General features: G+C 42.7%; 1 protein-coding gene across 1 annotated transcript in view; it reads right to left on the minus strand.

Moving 5' to 3' along the window:
- The window catches only part of PPARGC1A (PPARG coactivator 1 alpha), a 347961-nt gene that overhangs the window by 250853 nt on the left and 82531 nt on the right, over positions 1–14577 (minus strand). The gene's annotated exons all lie outside the window — the stretch shown is intronic.

Raw genomic sequence — 14577 nt, forward strand, 5'->3', positions numbered from 1 at the left:
GTAGTGTACTAAGAATAGGGAATATGATAAAAGATATGGTTCCTTTCTTTGGAAAGGAGTTTCAAAGGAAATATCTTCATATTTGAAAAAAGATGAAACACATTCTTTTAAAGGCTACATTCTATCATAAGTGATATCAATAGTAATAACAGCTATTTACTGTGCACTTTATGTGGGCTCCCTCTGTGCTAAGAGTTTTATCTTCATTCTCTTTTTTGATTCTCACCACACCCTATGAGTTAAGTGCTCTTGTTACCACCTATTTTACAGAAAAGAAAATAGAGAATCAAAAGAAATTAAGACACTAGATCAAATTATACGGCTTACCAGTGGCAGAGCTATAATTCATATCTACAGTGTCTACCTTCTTAAGTTCTAAAAACGTAGCATGAGCACGAGTGTGTCTGGCATGTAGTAGGCACCCAGTCTATGTTTGGTTAATTGTTAGTAAGAAGAGGGTCCGGGAGGACAACGGTGTGGCTTAAACAGCAAATTTGAGTCAAGGAGCAATGGAAGCAAGTGGACATGCAGGCTGAGGAAGTGGCCTTGGCCTCCTCTTGGAGGCCAGGTTGTAGAGTGAGCTCTGAAACCTGCAGAGAAGGGGAAGGCACTGAAGACTTCTGAACAGGGAAGAAACCTGGCGAATGTGTCAACCTGGGACAGCTGTTCTCAGTGGTGATGTACACAGAGAATTGAAAATTGGAGCCCTCAAGTCTCATTAGGAGAAAATAGTAATAGTCTATGGGTGGGATAATAATGAACTGAACTAAGAGAATGGGCATCACAGAAAAACAATGGGCAAAATTTCGATATGGGACTTTGTTGTAGGGTGTAAACAATGATTCTGAGGTTCTGAAGCTAGTAATTGTTGCTTTCATCGAAAATCATTTAGTCAGGAATAGGTGTCAGTTTGGGCTTGACAAAACAGTGGGTACATAGTAGGCACTCAGACGTTCTTAAAATGAACAAAAGGATGAATAAACAGATGGGTAAATGAATGAGTGAATGAAGTGTTCTTGAGAAGCTGAGTTTGAGGGAATGGCAGAGCTTCCCAAGTAGAGTCAGATCCCAAAGAATTGTCCCTGGAAGCAATGTACATTCCCTGCGCTCTTTCCTTCTTTTTTTTTAATTTGCCCCTGTTGTAGCCAAACCTCTGTATTCTCTTTAAAACTCTTTTCTGAGTTAGTTTAGGTAATGTGGTAAATAGTCAGATTTATAAATTTATAGAACTAATTCCTGAGAAACTCTCCTGTCATGCAGCAAGATACATATATATTTTTTAATCCAGCAGGATTTCTCATTCTCGGAGAATGAGTTCTCTGGGAACAAGAGACTCAACCAATACCTCTATTCAGGGAATGCAAGGTTTTGTAACTCTTCTTCAGAATATAAGTCGAATAGAGGACCCAAAGGGTTACCCAATAACCTAAGGAATCAGTCTTATGTCATGCACTGGACACAAGGCATATGTGAAAAGGGCAAAATAGAAGAGGACATGGAATAAAATGGGTGAAAAGTCACATTCATAAAAGCCTAGGCACCAGCTTTGATAACCACCACCAACGTGCCTTAGGAGCAGCACAATGTGCCTAATTAAATAAAAGATAAAAGATGAAGGGCAACAAGAAAAAACAAATAGTAACTCGGGGTTCATCAATCCTAAATTTCTGAGACCATTAAAAATGGAATTTCAGGGACTTCCCTGGTGGCGCAGTGGTTAAGAATCCACCTGCCAATGCAGGGGACTCCTAAATTTCTGAGACCATTAAAAATGGAATTTCAGGGACTTCTCTGGTGGCACAGTGGTTAGGAATCCACCTGCCAATGCAGGGGACGGGTTCGAGCCCTGGTCCGGGAAGAACCCGCATGCCGTGGAACAACTAAGCCCATGCACCACAACTACCGAGCCCACGCTCTAGAGCCCTCGAGCCACAACTACTGAGCCCGCATGCCACAACTACTGAAGCCCACGTGCCTAGATCCCGTGCTCAGCAACAAGAGAAGCCGCTGTACCGCAACAAAGAGTAGCCCCCGCTTGCCGCAACTAGAGAGAAAGCCCGTGTGCAGCAACAAAGACCCAACGCAGCCAATAAATAAATAAATAAAATAAAATAAAATTACTAAAAAAAAAAAAAAAGCCATTTCAGGTGGATCCATCCATCCATCCAAACGCTATATTTATATTGAATGAGAATGAAGGTTTTGAAGTCACACAGATCTGAGTTTGAATCTCAGCCACTTTTGCCATTAACCGAGAGATGTCGTGTGAGATGCTTCACTTCCCTTTGCCTCAGTTTCCTCATCTATAATATGCAGATAAAGCCTCGGGTTAGTTGTGAGGATTAAACAAGATAATGTGCTTGAACTCAGCATCTGCCTGGGGCACAGCAAATAGCTCCGTAAACTGCGGCTGTAATTTGCATCATTACCAGACTGTGCTACCTACCGGGGCAAATCCAAAGAAATCTAAGACCTGCTCCTTCAAACCCCCACTCCCCACCAGTCTCAGCCAACTCCACCTCTAACCGTAACACTGCTTCAATCATCAGAACACCATGAAGATGTAAAGAGAACAAGAAAATGTGTGGAGTAGATGAGAAAAATATACCCTAGTTACTGGTCTAGCATTACCGCTGCTCTGGATTAAGGAGATTTGGGTCATCCGCTAACCAGTGTCGCTCAAAGCAGTGTTGAATTCTCTAATGGAGAAAGGATTAGAGGACAGAACCAGCTGTTTGAGGTACTGGAATTATAAGAATCTGAACGTGATTTTAAGAAGAGATATCCTAAGGAGAAAAAAATGCTCATTTTTAGATGCATAGTATTATTTGCTCCTGAGGCTGTGGAGGGGGAGGGGTCTCTGGGAGGGAATGAAACACATTTCTTAATATCCTCTTTGAAAAAAAATTATTTGGGCACATAAAACACGTGTTTGTTAAAGGAAGTAAACCATCTGAGATAACAACCTAAGACTGATGTCTTGTGAAAAAGGAGAGTTTCTTGGAGATGTTTATCCCACTTGAGATTTCAACTTTATGTTTTGCATATGTCTATTTAGGGTTTTTAAATACTACTCTCTTCTCACTGCCGCTAATCTTATTTGTACTCTGAAATAAGTTACACTGTAGTGTGGTGGGTGCTTGAAAATATCCTTTCAACTGAGCAAAAATTTACATAATTTACATTTTACATACATATTTAACTCTCATGGTAAAAACATAATCTCACTCAACTGGCAAATGAGCTACTATTAACATACTTTATTAATAATATGAGAAATCCTATTTAAATTAAGAAATTGAAACTCTTCAGAACTTCAAGTCAGTACATAGCATCTAGCAATTGTGCCTTAAGGTGTATTTCACAAGATATGTCTGTATGCAAGAAACAGTCATGAAATGAGTAATGCTTTTAAGCAGGCAGATGACTCCATTGTTGCATAAGTAGTAACTTCAGAAGTAACAGCAGTAATTGTAATAGTAGCAGTAGTAATAGTATAGTTACAATATTACTAAATTGCTGCAGGCATTGCTCTAAACGTGTCGTATGTGTTATCATATTTAATCTTCACAACCCTATGAATTTTTATTACTATCCCTTTTTACAGATGAAGACATTGAGGCATAACAAGGAAGTTAAGTATTGCCCCAGATCATGTAGAGCTGGAATTTAAACTGAGAAAGACTCAAGAACCTGAGATTTTTTACACTTCTCTGGAACACACCTCACTTACATGACTACAAGGAAGGTGAGATTGGATTCTAGCCCACGTCTGTGTGATTACAGAATGTACTCCCTGATTATACGACTTCAGTTGTTTCTTAGGAGATTCCCATGTCCTTTGGGCAAATACGGTCCTGAGGGACCTGTCTCGTGAGTTCAGAGTATATGACCAGCCATCTTCATCCAAGAAGCAGCTATGAATTAGGTCTGGATAGTGATGGAAATTAAAATGAATGTGCATCAGAAAAGAGGTTCCATAGGCCTTAGTTGAGAACCTTGTTCATTTCCAGAGTGAAAGTGGGAGGGATGAAAGGCTGAAGGAAAAGAGAAGAGAAAGGAAAGAGAAAATTTTTATTAAACAACTATTAAGTGCCAAGAACAGTGCTGAGCACTTTATGTATAAGAACCCATTTCATCAAAGCACAGAATTCACAAAAAGAGCCACAAAAAGGATCAAAAGACCAATGTTAAGTTACAGAAAAATTAAGAAAATTAGATTGACTTATTAGGAAAAAGTCAGCTCTTTATTTTGCACATTAGAGAACTTTAGTTGGGAGAGCTTCAGTGCCATGCCCCAAGTTACACATTAAGTTAACACTAAATCCAAGACTGGACCGGTCCACTGGATTTCCCTCAGCCCCAGTCTCCATGTTTGCACCCAACTCAAAGGGGGTATCTTTGCTGTGCCCTCCCACTTCTCCACTGGTGCCCGGCAGTAGATCACATCTCAGCTGAGACACGCTATCCCCGGTATTGATTAGCGACAAAGTCATCAATCTGAATCAGGGATACCCCTTGTCAGACTGGACAAAAGGGAGCAGTGGTGGGTACCAAGCTTGACTTTCTAACATATATAAAAGGTTCTGTTTGCTCTTCCTCTTTCTTTGGGGAGAAAAGGACAGATATTTGTATTTTATAGATGGGAAAACTGAGTTTCAAAGAGGTGAATAAATTGGGCTAAAGTTACTTATCTTGGAAATGGCAGACTTACGGCCCAGCTATAGGATTGCTGAACAAAAGTTTCACCGGTGGCAATGAAGTGCATATGTTTACGTCTATGCCTTTCACTTTGGATCTAAGAAAATACCTTCCAGGCAACCAATTCTTTCTTTCTTTCTTTTTTTAATCTACTTATTTATTTATGGCTGCGTTGGGTCTTTGTTACTGTGCACGGGCCTTCTCGAGTTGTGGCAAGCAGGGGTGCTACTCTTTGTTGCAGCACGCGGGCATCTCCTTGCGGTGGCTTCTCTTGTTGTGGCACACCGGCTCTAGGCACGGGGGCTTCAGTAGTTGTGGCACTCGGGCTTAGCAGTTGTGGCACACAGGCTTAGTTGCTCGGCGACATGTGGGATCCTCCCGGACCAGGGCTCGAGCCCGTGTCCCCTGCGTTGGCAGGTGGATTCTTAACCACTATGCCACCAGGGAAGTCCCCCATTTTTTTCCTAAAGGCATGTTCTGCTTAGGCTGACAGAAAATAGCCATTCTCCTTCCAACCCTAGGAGGAGTCACCAGGTCAGTTCCTACCTGCCCAGTTAGGGAAGTATTATAGCATAAATTCCCCCCTTGTTGTTTAGCTCAGATTTCTTTTGTTTTTCTTAGAATAATAAAAGAAGAATGTCTTCTTTGTGCTCATATGCAATGTGCAGAGCTCGGTTTCTGGCAATTTTAGCCATTAATTGGAAAAAGAAAAGCCCCCAATTCTTTGTTGATATGCTGTCAATATTGCCAGTACAGGGGACCTTACACAACAGGGACCTTATTTTTCCTAGAATGATTCCAGAGGCAGCTAGATTGGAGTTAACTAGGTGTGTAGCCTTGAACAATCTCTTTGACATCCCCAAGCCTCAATTTCCTGATCTTGCTTTTCCTAACTTCATTGAAATATAATTGGCAAATAAATTTGCAAGTTATTTAAAGTGTACAACATGATGATTTTATATACATTTACATTGTGAAAGGATTCCCCCCTCCCCACTGCACTGAGTTAATTAACACATCCATCACCTTACATATTTACTGATTTTTTTTTTTTTTGGAGAACATTTGAGTTCAATTTTCTGATCTTTAAAATGAGGAAAATAATACTGCCTACTGCACAGAGTGGTTGTGAGGCATAAAATAGTTAGGGTGCCACCCTGCACCCAATAGGATGGCTACAATCAAAAAGGTAGAAAATAACAAGTGTTGGCCAGGATGTGGAGAAATTGGAACGCTTGTGCTCTGTTGGTGAAAACGTAAAATGGGCCACTGCTGTGGAAAACCGTATGGAGGTTCCTCAAAAAATTTAAAATGAAATTATCATATGATAATTATCACTTCTGAGTACACACCCAAAAGAACTGAAAGCAGGACCTCAAAGAGATATTTTATACCCATATTCATAGCAGCATTATTCACAAGAGCCAAGAAGTGGAAGCAACTAAAGTGTCCAACAACAGATGAAAGGTAAGCCAAATGTGGTATACACGTACAGTGAAATATTATGTGGCCTTAAAAAGAAAGGAAATTCTGACACATGCTACGACATGGATGAACCTAGAGCATATTATGCTAAGTGAAATAAGCCAGTCATGGAAAGACAAGTACTGATTCCACTTACACGAGATACCTAGAAAAGTCAAATTCATGGAAAGTGGAATGGTAGTTCTCAAGAGCTGGAAGAAGGGAGAATGGGGAATCATCATTTAATGGGTATAGCATTTCAGTTTTGCAAGCTGAAAAGAGTTCTGGAGATGGAAGGTGGTAACGGTTGCACAAGAACGTGAATGTACTTAATATCATTTAAACTACACTTAAAAACGGTTAAGATAGTTTTTTAAAAAAAGGCAGGAGGACAGCCAACTTGGGGAAGGGGAAGCAATGACACAAATTTTAAATGCCTTCAATGAAAACAGAAAAAGTACTTAGCACAGGGCTGGCCCATTGCGATTAGTGAGTGAATGTTGAACCACTGGTAAAGATGTCAGGGAAGGTGGTGGTGAAGCGGGGATGACGTGGTGGAGACTGATGCACGGGGTATTGATGCAGCGTGTGCATACCTTTCCTCCTTAGAAGAGGCTGGCTTCCTCAGAGAGAGAGGCACACTCTCCATTTCTGAATGCAAAGCAACATGAAATGAACTGACTTCTCTTGCACAAGATGAGCCCGTGGGAGAGCCCAATACAGGTAGGAACTGAGCAGGCCCAGCATGGTGGTGACAGAGCATAGCACTGGGGGAACTGTTCCAGCAACTGGAAAAATGTGGGGGTTTTTTTGTTTTTTTTTTTTGATCACATAACTTTGCTTCTTTATTCTGCTAATATGATGAATTGTATTGATTGATTTTTTTTTAACATCTTTACTGGAGTATAATTGCTTTACAATGGTGTGTTACTTTCTGCTTTATCACAAAGTAAATCAGTTATACATATACATATGTCCCCATATCTCTTGCGTCTCCCTCTCTCCCACCCTCCCTATCCCACCCCTCTAGATGGTCACAAACCACCTAGCTGATCTCTCTGTGCTATGTGGCTGCTTCCCACTAGCTATCTATTTTACGTTTGGTAGTGTATATATGTCCATGCTGCTCTCTCACTTTGTCACAGCTTACCCTTCCCCCTCCCCATATCCTCAAGTCCATTCTCTAGTATATCTGTGTCTTTATTCCCGTCTTACCCCTAGGTTCTTCATGACCTTTTTTGTTTTTTTTCCTTAGATTCCATATATATGTGTTAGCATATGGTATTTGTTTTCCTCTTTCTGTCTTACTTCACTCTGTATAACAGACTCTAGGTCTATCCACCTCACTACAAATAACTCAATTTTGTTTCTTTTTAGGGCTGAGTAATATTCCATTGTATATATGTGCCACATCTTCTTTATCCATTCATCTGTTGATGGACACTTAGGTTGCTTCCATGTCCTGGCTATTGTAAATAGAGCTGCAGGAGTCAGGCTCCCTGACTTCAGACTATACTACAAAGCTACAGTAATCAAGACAGTATGGTACTGGCACAGAAACAGAAATACAGATCAATGGAACAGGATAGAAAGCCCAGAGGTAAACCCACGCGCATATGGACACCTTATCTTTGATAAAGGAGGCAAGAATATACAGTGGAGAAAAGACAGCCTCTTCAATAAGTGGTGCTGAGAAAACTGGACAGGTACATGTAAAAGTATGAAATGAGAACACTCCCTAACACCATACACAAAAATAAACTCAAAATGGATTAAAGACCTAAATGTAAGGCCAGAAACTATCAAACTCTTAGAGGAAAACATAGGCAGAACACTCTATGACATAAATCACAGCAAGATCCTTTTTGACCCACCTCCTAGAGAAATGGAAATAAAAACAAAAATAAACAAATGCGACCTAATGAAACTGAAAAGCTTTTGCACAGCAAAGGAAACCATAAACAAGATGAAAAGACAACTCTCAGAATGGGAGAAAATATTTGCAAATGAAGCAACTAACAAAGGATTAATCTCCAAAATTTACAAGCAGCTCATGCAGCTCAATAACAAAAAAAAACAAACAATTCAATCCAAAAATGGGCAGAAGACCTAAATAGACATTTCTCCAAAGAAGATATACAGATTGCCAACAAACACATGAAAGCATGCTGAACATCATTAATCATTAGAGAAATGCAAATCAAAACGACAATGAGATATCATCTCACACTGGTCAGAATGACCATCATCAAAAAATCTAGAAACAATAAATGCTGAAGAGGGTGTGGAGAAAAGGGAACCCTCTTGCACTGTTGGTGGGAATGCAAATTGATACAGCCACTATGGAGGTTCCTTAAAAAACTTAAAATAGAACTACCATACGACCCAGCAATCCCATTACCGGGCATATACCCTGAGAAAACCATAATTCAAAAAGAGTCATGTACCACAATGTTCATTGCAGCTCTATTTACAACGTGTTTTAATTAGGTTGGTTGGTCGGTGGTTCCAAAAGCAATGGGCTCGGAGCAGAAGGCAGAGAGTGTGCATGCACATGAGCGCAAGACAGCAGCGAGAGATGGAGAGAGAGAGGAGAATGATTGACTGGGGAGAAGGGGCACAATCTGCTGTAAACAGCCCGTTAGGTTCTGAGTGAGCGACTTGAACCGAAGAGAGCGAACTCCTGCACTTTTGGATCTTAGGGGCCAGTGGCATCTCCTTGTGGCACCTGGTGAGAAGCCCTGCCCTAAAGGGAGGGCAGGGGCACTGGGTGGCTGCGCCATCGCTCCCACTTCCTCAGCTGACTCTGCTTGTGTTCTGACGACTACGAAGGCCAGTGAGGTGAGCGTCTCAGAGTCCAAGGCTAATAACGATAATAAACCTGCAAGAATGTAATTGACTCCACAGAATAAAATTTTGAAAGTGAGACAGTTCTCTACAGTTCTCTGTCGTTTCTGTCTCGGATTATGCTGGGGAAGGTTGAATACAATTTTAGTGAGAAATCGATTGTAATTGGCACTCTGCATGCTCTCTGGCAGAGGACGCTGAAAACAGGCTCTCCTGACATCGGCGGGCTAATTCACTTCTGCTGCCAACATCCTTGCAAAGGAGCCCGAGTTAGGGGCCCCTCTTCCCACCACGGTGCTGGGAAGACATTGATTTTGCAGCCCTCTCCTCTTGTTGATGAGATCAACGATAAATTTGGGAAAGGAAACAAAGGGATGAGTGCAGGGCAACTAGTGAAAAGTACAGCTGAGAAGATAGAGATAAAACTGCAGGTAAGAGTCTGTGCTAAGGACTGGGAATTTCTAGGATACAGCTGACCAGAGAGAAGAAGGAAAAATAACTCTATGTGTGTGGGGTAGGGGCGTGGTGTTGGATGTGGTTTTTTTAGTGTGTTTTACCAATAAAACCCAACAAAAGATCTCCTCCTAAGCTCTTTTCCATGTTTCTTTCAGTCAAGCTGCACTACTTTAACCAAAGAGAACGTGCCCATACTGCACTATCGGAGAAGGAAAATCTGAACGAAATGCACAGTAAGTTAGCAGGAGCAAAAAGTAACAATGTGCTTTCTAATGCAATGCTATCCTGACCTTTCCAAGGGGAACAGCAGCTGGCCTCACCAGACTCACGGATTACAGGACTTTCCTCAGAATTTATACAATGTATTGATGCAAATCCACCCAAAGTATCTTTTATTTAGGTGGGAATTGCAATGTTGGAGGCTTAAGCCTCGCCCACCTGTACCTCGGGATGCACTGTCCCCATGACAAGGCCAAGTGAACTGCTTTCGAACAGTAAACAGCCAGCAGTTTTCAAGCTTCATCCTTAGCATCTTACTGACAAGCATCCTGAGTGTCTCCCGAGGTTTTCTCTGGTGTGGGAGAGAGAAAAGGACAGCCACAGCCGTTTCTCCTCTTCCAAAGGGCCAGATGCATTTGACTCTGTACCCATGCTCATTCCTGCCCAGCCCCCCTTCCTGGGCACAGCTGTGGCTGCCACACATTCTTGACAGGGGTCACTTCCCTGAAAAGCATGATGGCATCTTCAAGACAACTTCCCATGCAGAACGACAGCCAAATGTTGCCAGCTTCCCAACTGCCTTCACAGTCTGGGTTCAGCACCCTGCGGGAGGATGTCCCTCTCATCCCCGCCTGTGGGGTCCTCAGCTATTTTCAACTCCTGTAACAATGATCCCTTTTCTCCATGTCACTCCCAGCAGCCACCAAAAGCCAGGGCAACATGACCCTAAATGATCGTTCTTTCAAAGTCCCAGCAATCCCAAAGCCACCCAGGTCCCCGTCTCTCATGACGCTATTCTAGAAGGAGTGAATTGGGAGTTGCCTCCCTGACCTCCAGCTCCACCACACACAAGCTCACCTTCGACCCTGCCTCATGCACCTGGCACCGGGGAGCTCTCAGCATCTACCTTCCACAAAGGTTCATCACAGAGCTATTTTTTCCAGACTCTTGAGCTTACCAGCAGCACGTGGCTTTGAGCTCTGAAGATCCAAATCCAGAAAGACTGAACTTCATCTGACTAAAGCCCAGGAAGTTAAAAACAAATGAACAAAGATATAATACAATAAACAAGCACAAAAGTTGGAAGTATTTGCTGGTCTGCATACTGCCACACAAGCAGACCTTGGAAACTGGCTTTCTTTCATTTTGTAAGCAAACCACCATGGAGCACAATTTCAGGAAATATATGCCATTAAAGAATATTAGAAGCAGCTCACTGCAGTAACACCTATAATTTTTCATTCTTTTTTTTTTTTTTTTTTTTTTGTGGTACGCGGGCCTCTCACTGTTGTGGTCTCTCCTGTTGCGGAGCACAGGCTCCGGACGCGCAGGCTCAGCGGACATGGCTCACGGGCCCAGCTGCTCCACGGCATGTGGGATCTTCCCGGACTGGGGCACGAACCCGCGTCCCCTGAATCGGCAGGAGGACTCACAACCACTGCGCCACCAGGGAAGCCCTTTCATTCCTTTTAATATGCCCGTTTTCCACGTTTAGAATTTCTAGAAACTCTTCCTTATGATGTTCTCTTGGTTGATGTGTCTACATAATCAGATAAGCATTTGTCTACTACTGGGTTGTGCTATTTTTAAAAGTACTTTTGTAGAACAACAAAAACAAAAAGTCACTATATATATATTAAAAAAAGCGCCCAATCATTGCATTTTAATATTTCAGTCTTTCTAAGGTTGAGGAAAAGATGTATTTTTTAAAAAGGAATTTTAAGGAAATGCGTTCAGGTTGTTAATTGACCACAATGTCCCTGCCACTTAGACTTCTCAAATCAAATCCTTCTTTTTGCCAGGTGAAGGGGAAAGGGTAGTGTTTCATGAGGTCTTCCTTGGAAATCTTAATATAAATGCATAAAAATAATAGCAACGAGTACACTTTAGTAAAAATAACATTGATTGAGTGATCACTACATGCCAGGGTTTTACATGAATTAACCCATTTAATCCTAACAAAAATCCTGTAAGATCCAAATTAAACGTATCCCCATTTTACAGATGAGGACATTAAGGCACATACCAAGCACAAAGCTAACTATTTTACATACATTACTACTTTCATCCTTGCAACTCTCAAGGTTATCCTCATGGCATCAACATCTTTGCCTTAAAAAATGAAGAAAAAGTAGATCAAAGACTTGTAGGATGTGCCAAACATCATAAAGGAATTCGGCCCAGAGCCACTCCTTCCAGAAGCCACACTCCTAATCACCATGTTAATGTAGTGCTGTTAAACTTTCTCTACAAACTGACCCAGTTTTCACTGTTCCAGCCTTAAATGGATGAAGGTGGTTGGATTCACAATGCTGAAGAACAGCCACCTTGGCTGGGATCCGGGTTTGGCCTGATGACTCGATTCCATGCGTGCAGACAACTTGGGAGAGGCTTCACTGAGCTGGGTAAGTTTGGCCAGAGGGAGGCTGGACAAGCGTCTTAGAAACTGCATAAAGTTCACGGCCACAACCATCCCGTCGCTGCTTCCTTGGCGCTCACACCGACCACCAGAGGAAGATGAAGATCCTCTTTCCCTCCAAGCACCGAGAATTATCCTCAACCCAAGAAATATTTGCTTGTCCTTCAGAGAGGAGTCAGGATTGGGAGAAAGATCATATACTGGACCATGGTCAGCTGACTGGGCCAAGAGAAGGTGGTCAAGGACATACTCACACTGCGGAGACTTAAATGGCCTCCTTTCTCTCGGTTTTATTTCAACTCCAAGCCTGTCTTAGATGCCACTTGTGAGCATCAATTTTGAGCAACATTTCCAAGAGAAAGGCCACAGAGACCAGGATGCCCAAGAGGTTGGATTCCAAGGGACCACAGCAAGCTGACTCAACCGCTTCAAGTCTCTTCCTCCACCACACCTTCACACAGTACCATGACAGCGTCTGGGGCGACCAGAGTCTCAGTTATTAATTCAATGTGGTACTTTGTCATCCATGTCATCTTCAGGCACTTCATGGGAAGAAGTGACCATGGCTCCAGCAGGTCTGGTCAAGGCTTTCACACACGGAACCCTGGACCCTACCAAGTACACCATGCCATAACACATATCCTACCATCTACTTATACTCCAAGCAACAAACAAAGCCCCTCACCAACTCCATCCTAGGACGTTATTCCAACATTAAAGACCTGAGAAGCAGGGAAATGGCATGACTTGGCCCCGAGACAGCAATGTTGATGTCCTTCCCTAATGGTACTAGGGATGCAGTACAGGTGACAAGGATACTGTTCTCATGCCTGCAGGAGACTCTTGACTCTTGATACCTCCTAAAATCCCATAGGACATGACTAGCATTCAACTAGATCAAGTGTTTCAGAACAGCTTTTGTTTACCCATTAAATGAACCAGGTGGTCACCATCTAATTCCTAATAGGTAAAGTGTGCCAGCCTCATCAAGGCTAGTTTGGGAAGAATATAATCTGCAAGTAGAATTTCCCTGACATGAATCACCTCTTCCTCTGTACTCCCACAGCACCATGGACCAATCTCTATAGCAGCTTATCTCACAGCCCTGTGATTATTCATCTGCAGGTCTGCTCCCCCGTCCAGCCTGGGGCCAACCACCAGCAGGGCAGAAGCTCCATCCTATGCTGCTCTGTATCCCTGGTGCCACACAGTCTATGGCCCATCATCAGAGCTTTACAAATGGTTAGCAAATGCTTAGTGAAGCATCACCCCAGCCATTTTTTCAGTTTTCTTCCGTAGCCAGACACTAGGTGCTGGAAAATAAAACTGCAGCATTGTCTCCTGGTATCAACCCAAATTGTCCGATACATGCCTTCAAAACGGATGCCTCATCTATAAGTGTCTTTCAATCTTTTTTTTAAATCCATGTATTTTTTTCCAGACATAGAAGTCCTCCCATTTACACAGAAAAACGTAGAACTACCCTTTACTCCTCCTGAACAACTTCAAAGTAAAGAAGAAAATACAGCCATAGTCCTAGAATTCTGGACCTTATAACTGATGGTCTACCCCCTCCAGAATCCTCAGGACCCCTTCGCTTTAGATGATATTCTCCTCTTGGCCGCCATCTTTCCAGACTGAGAGAGAGATTTTTGTTGCCTTTCTGTGCGAGGGCCTCTTCTCCTTGACCATTATAGATGTCCTCCCAAGTGGGCCTTTTTCATACTTTCTGAAAGTTCTGTAACTGAAACCATTCACCACTCTCCAACCATGGATTCTGAGCTGGCAGATATAATTGGCAAGGTTGGCAGAGAAGTGAAAAACCAAACAGGCCGTAAGAGTCAACTCCCTCAAGCCTGACAAGAGGAAAGCCAAAGTCAGAGAGAGGAGACGAGACTAATTGCCCTGTCTCCCCCCAGCTTGTTCAGGGCACACCATGTTTTCTTTCGTTTAAACAAAGGCCCTTCTCCCATTCTGCCAAGGGCTCCGAAGACTTTCCTGGGATCTGGCCCAGGGCATGGCCCCACCACTCAGTAGGCAGGGAACGACTTCTGCCAAGTCACTTAACTGCCCAATCTCTAGTTCCTCATGTGTAAAATTGGGATAATATTTCTCCACTGACATCTCAGGTCCCTAGCGATAAATATTAATGTCCGTAGAGGGCTTTGAGATCCCGCGGTGAAGGATGCAGCAGGGTGTTATTTTTATGACGTTGCAGCTTCCATAAAGCATCAAATTCAATGAGAAAGAGGAGAGAGGGGGCACTGGGCTGGAACTAAGACTAACACAGGCAGATGCTGGTGGAGCTTCCCCTGCTGCTAATGCATCCCGACAGTCACCTGCAAGTCTGCTGCTATTCCAGTCCCGGGGCTTTCATTTTTACTGGTGACCTCGTTCACTGCTTCCCCATCCCTGCCTCTGGCAAGCATAGGAATCCCTATTTAGCATCATATTAATATGGAACTGCATAA

This window comes from Stenella coeruleoalba (assembly GCF_951394435.1).
Source record: "Stenella coeruleoalba genome assembly, chromosome: 4".
Lineage (NCBI taxonomy): Eukaryota > Metazoa > Chordata > Mammalia > Artiodactyla > Delphinidae > Stenella > Stenella coeruleoalba.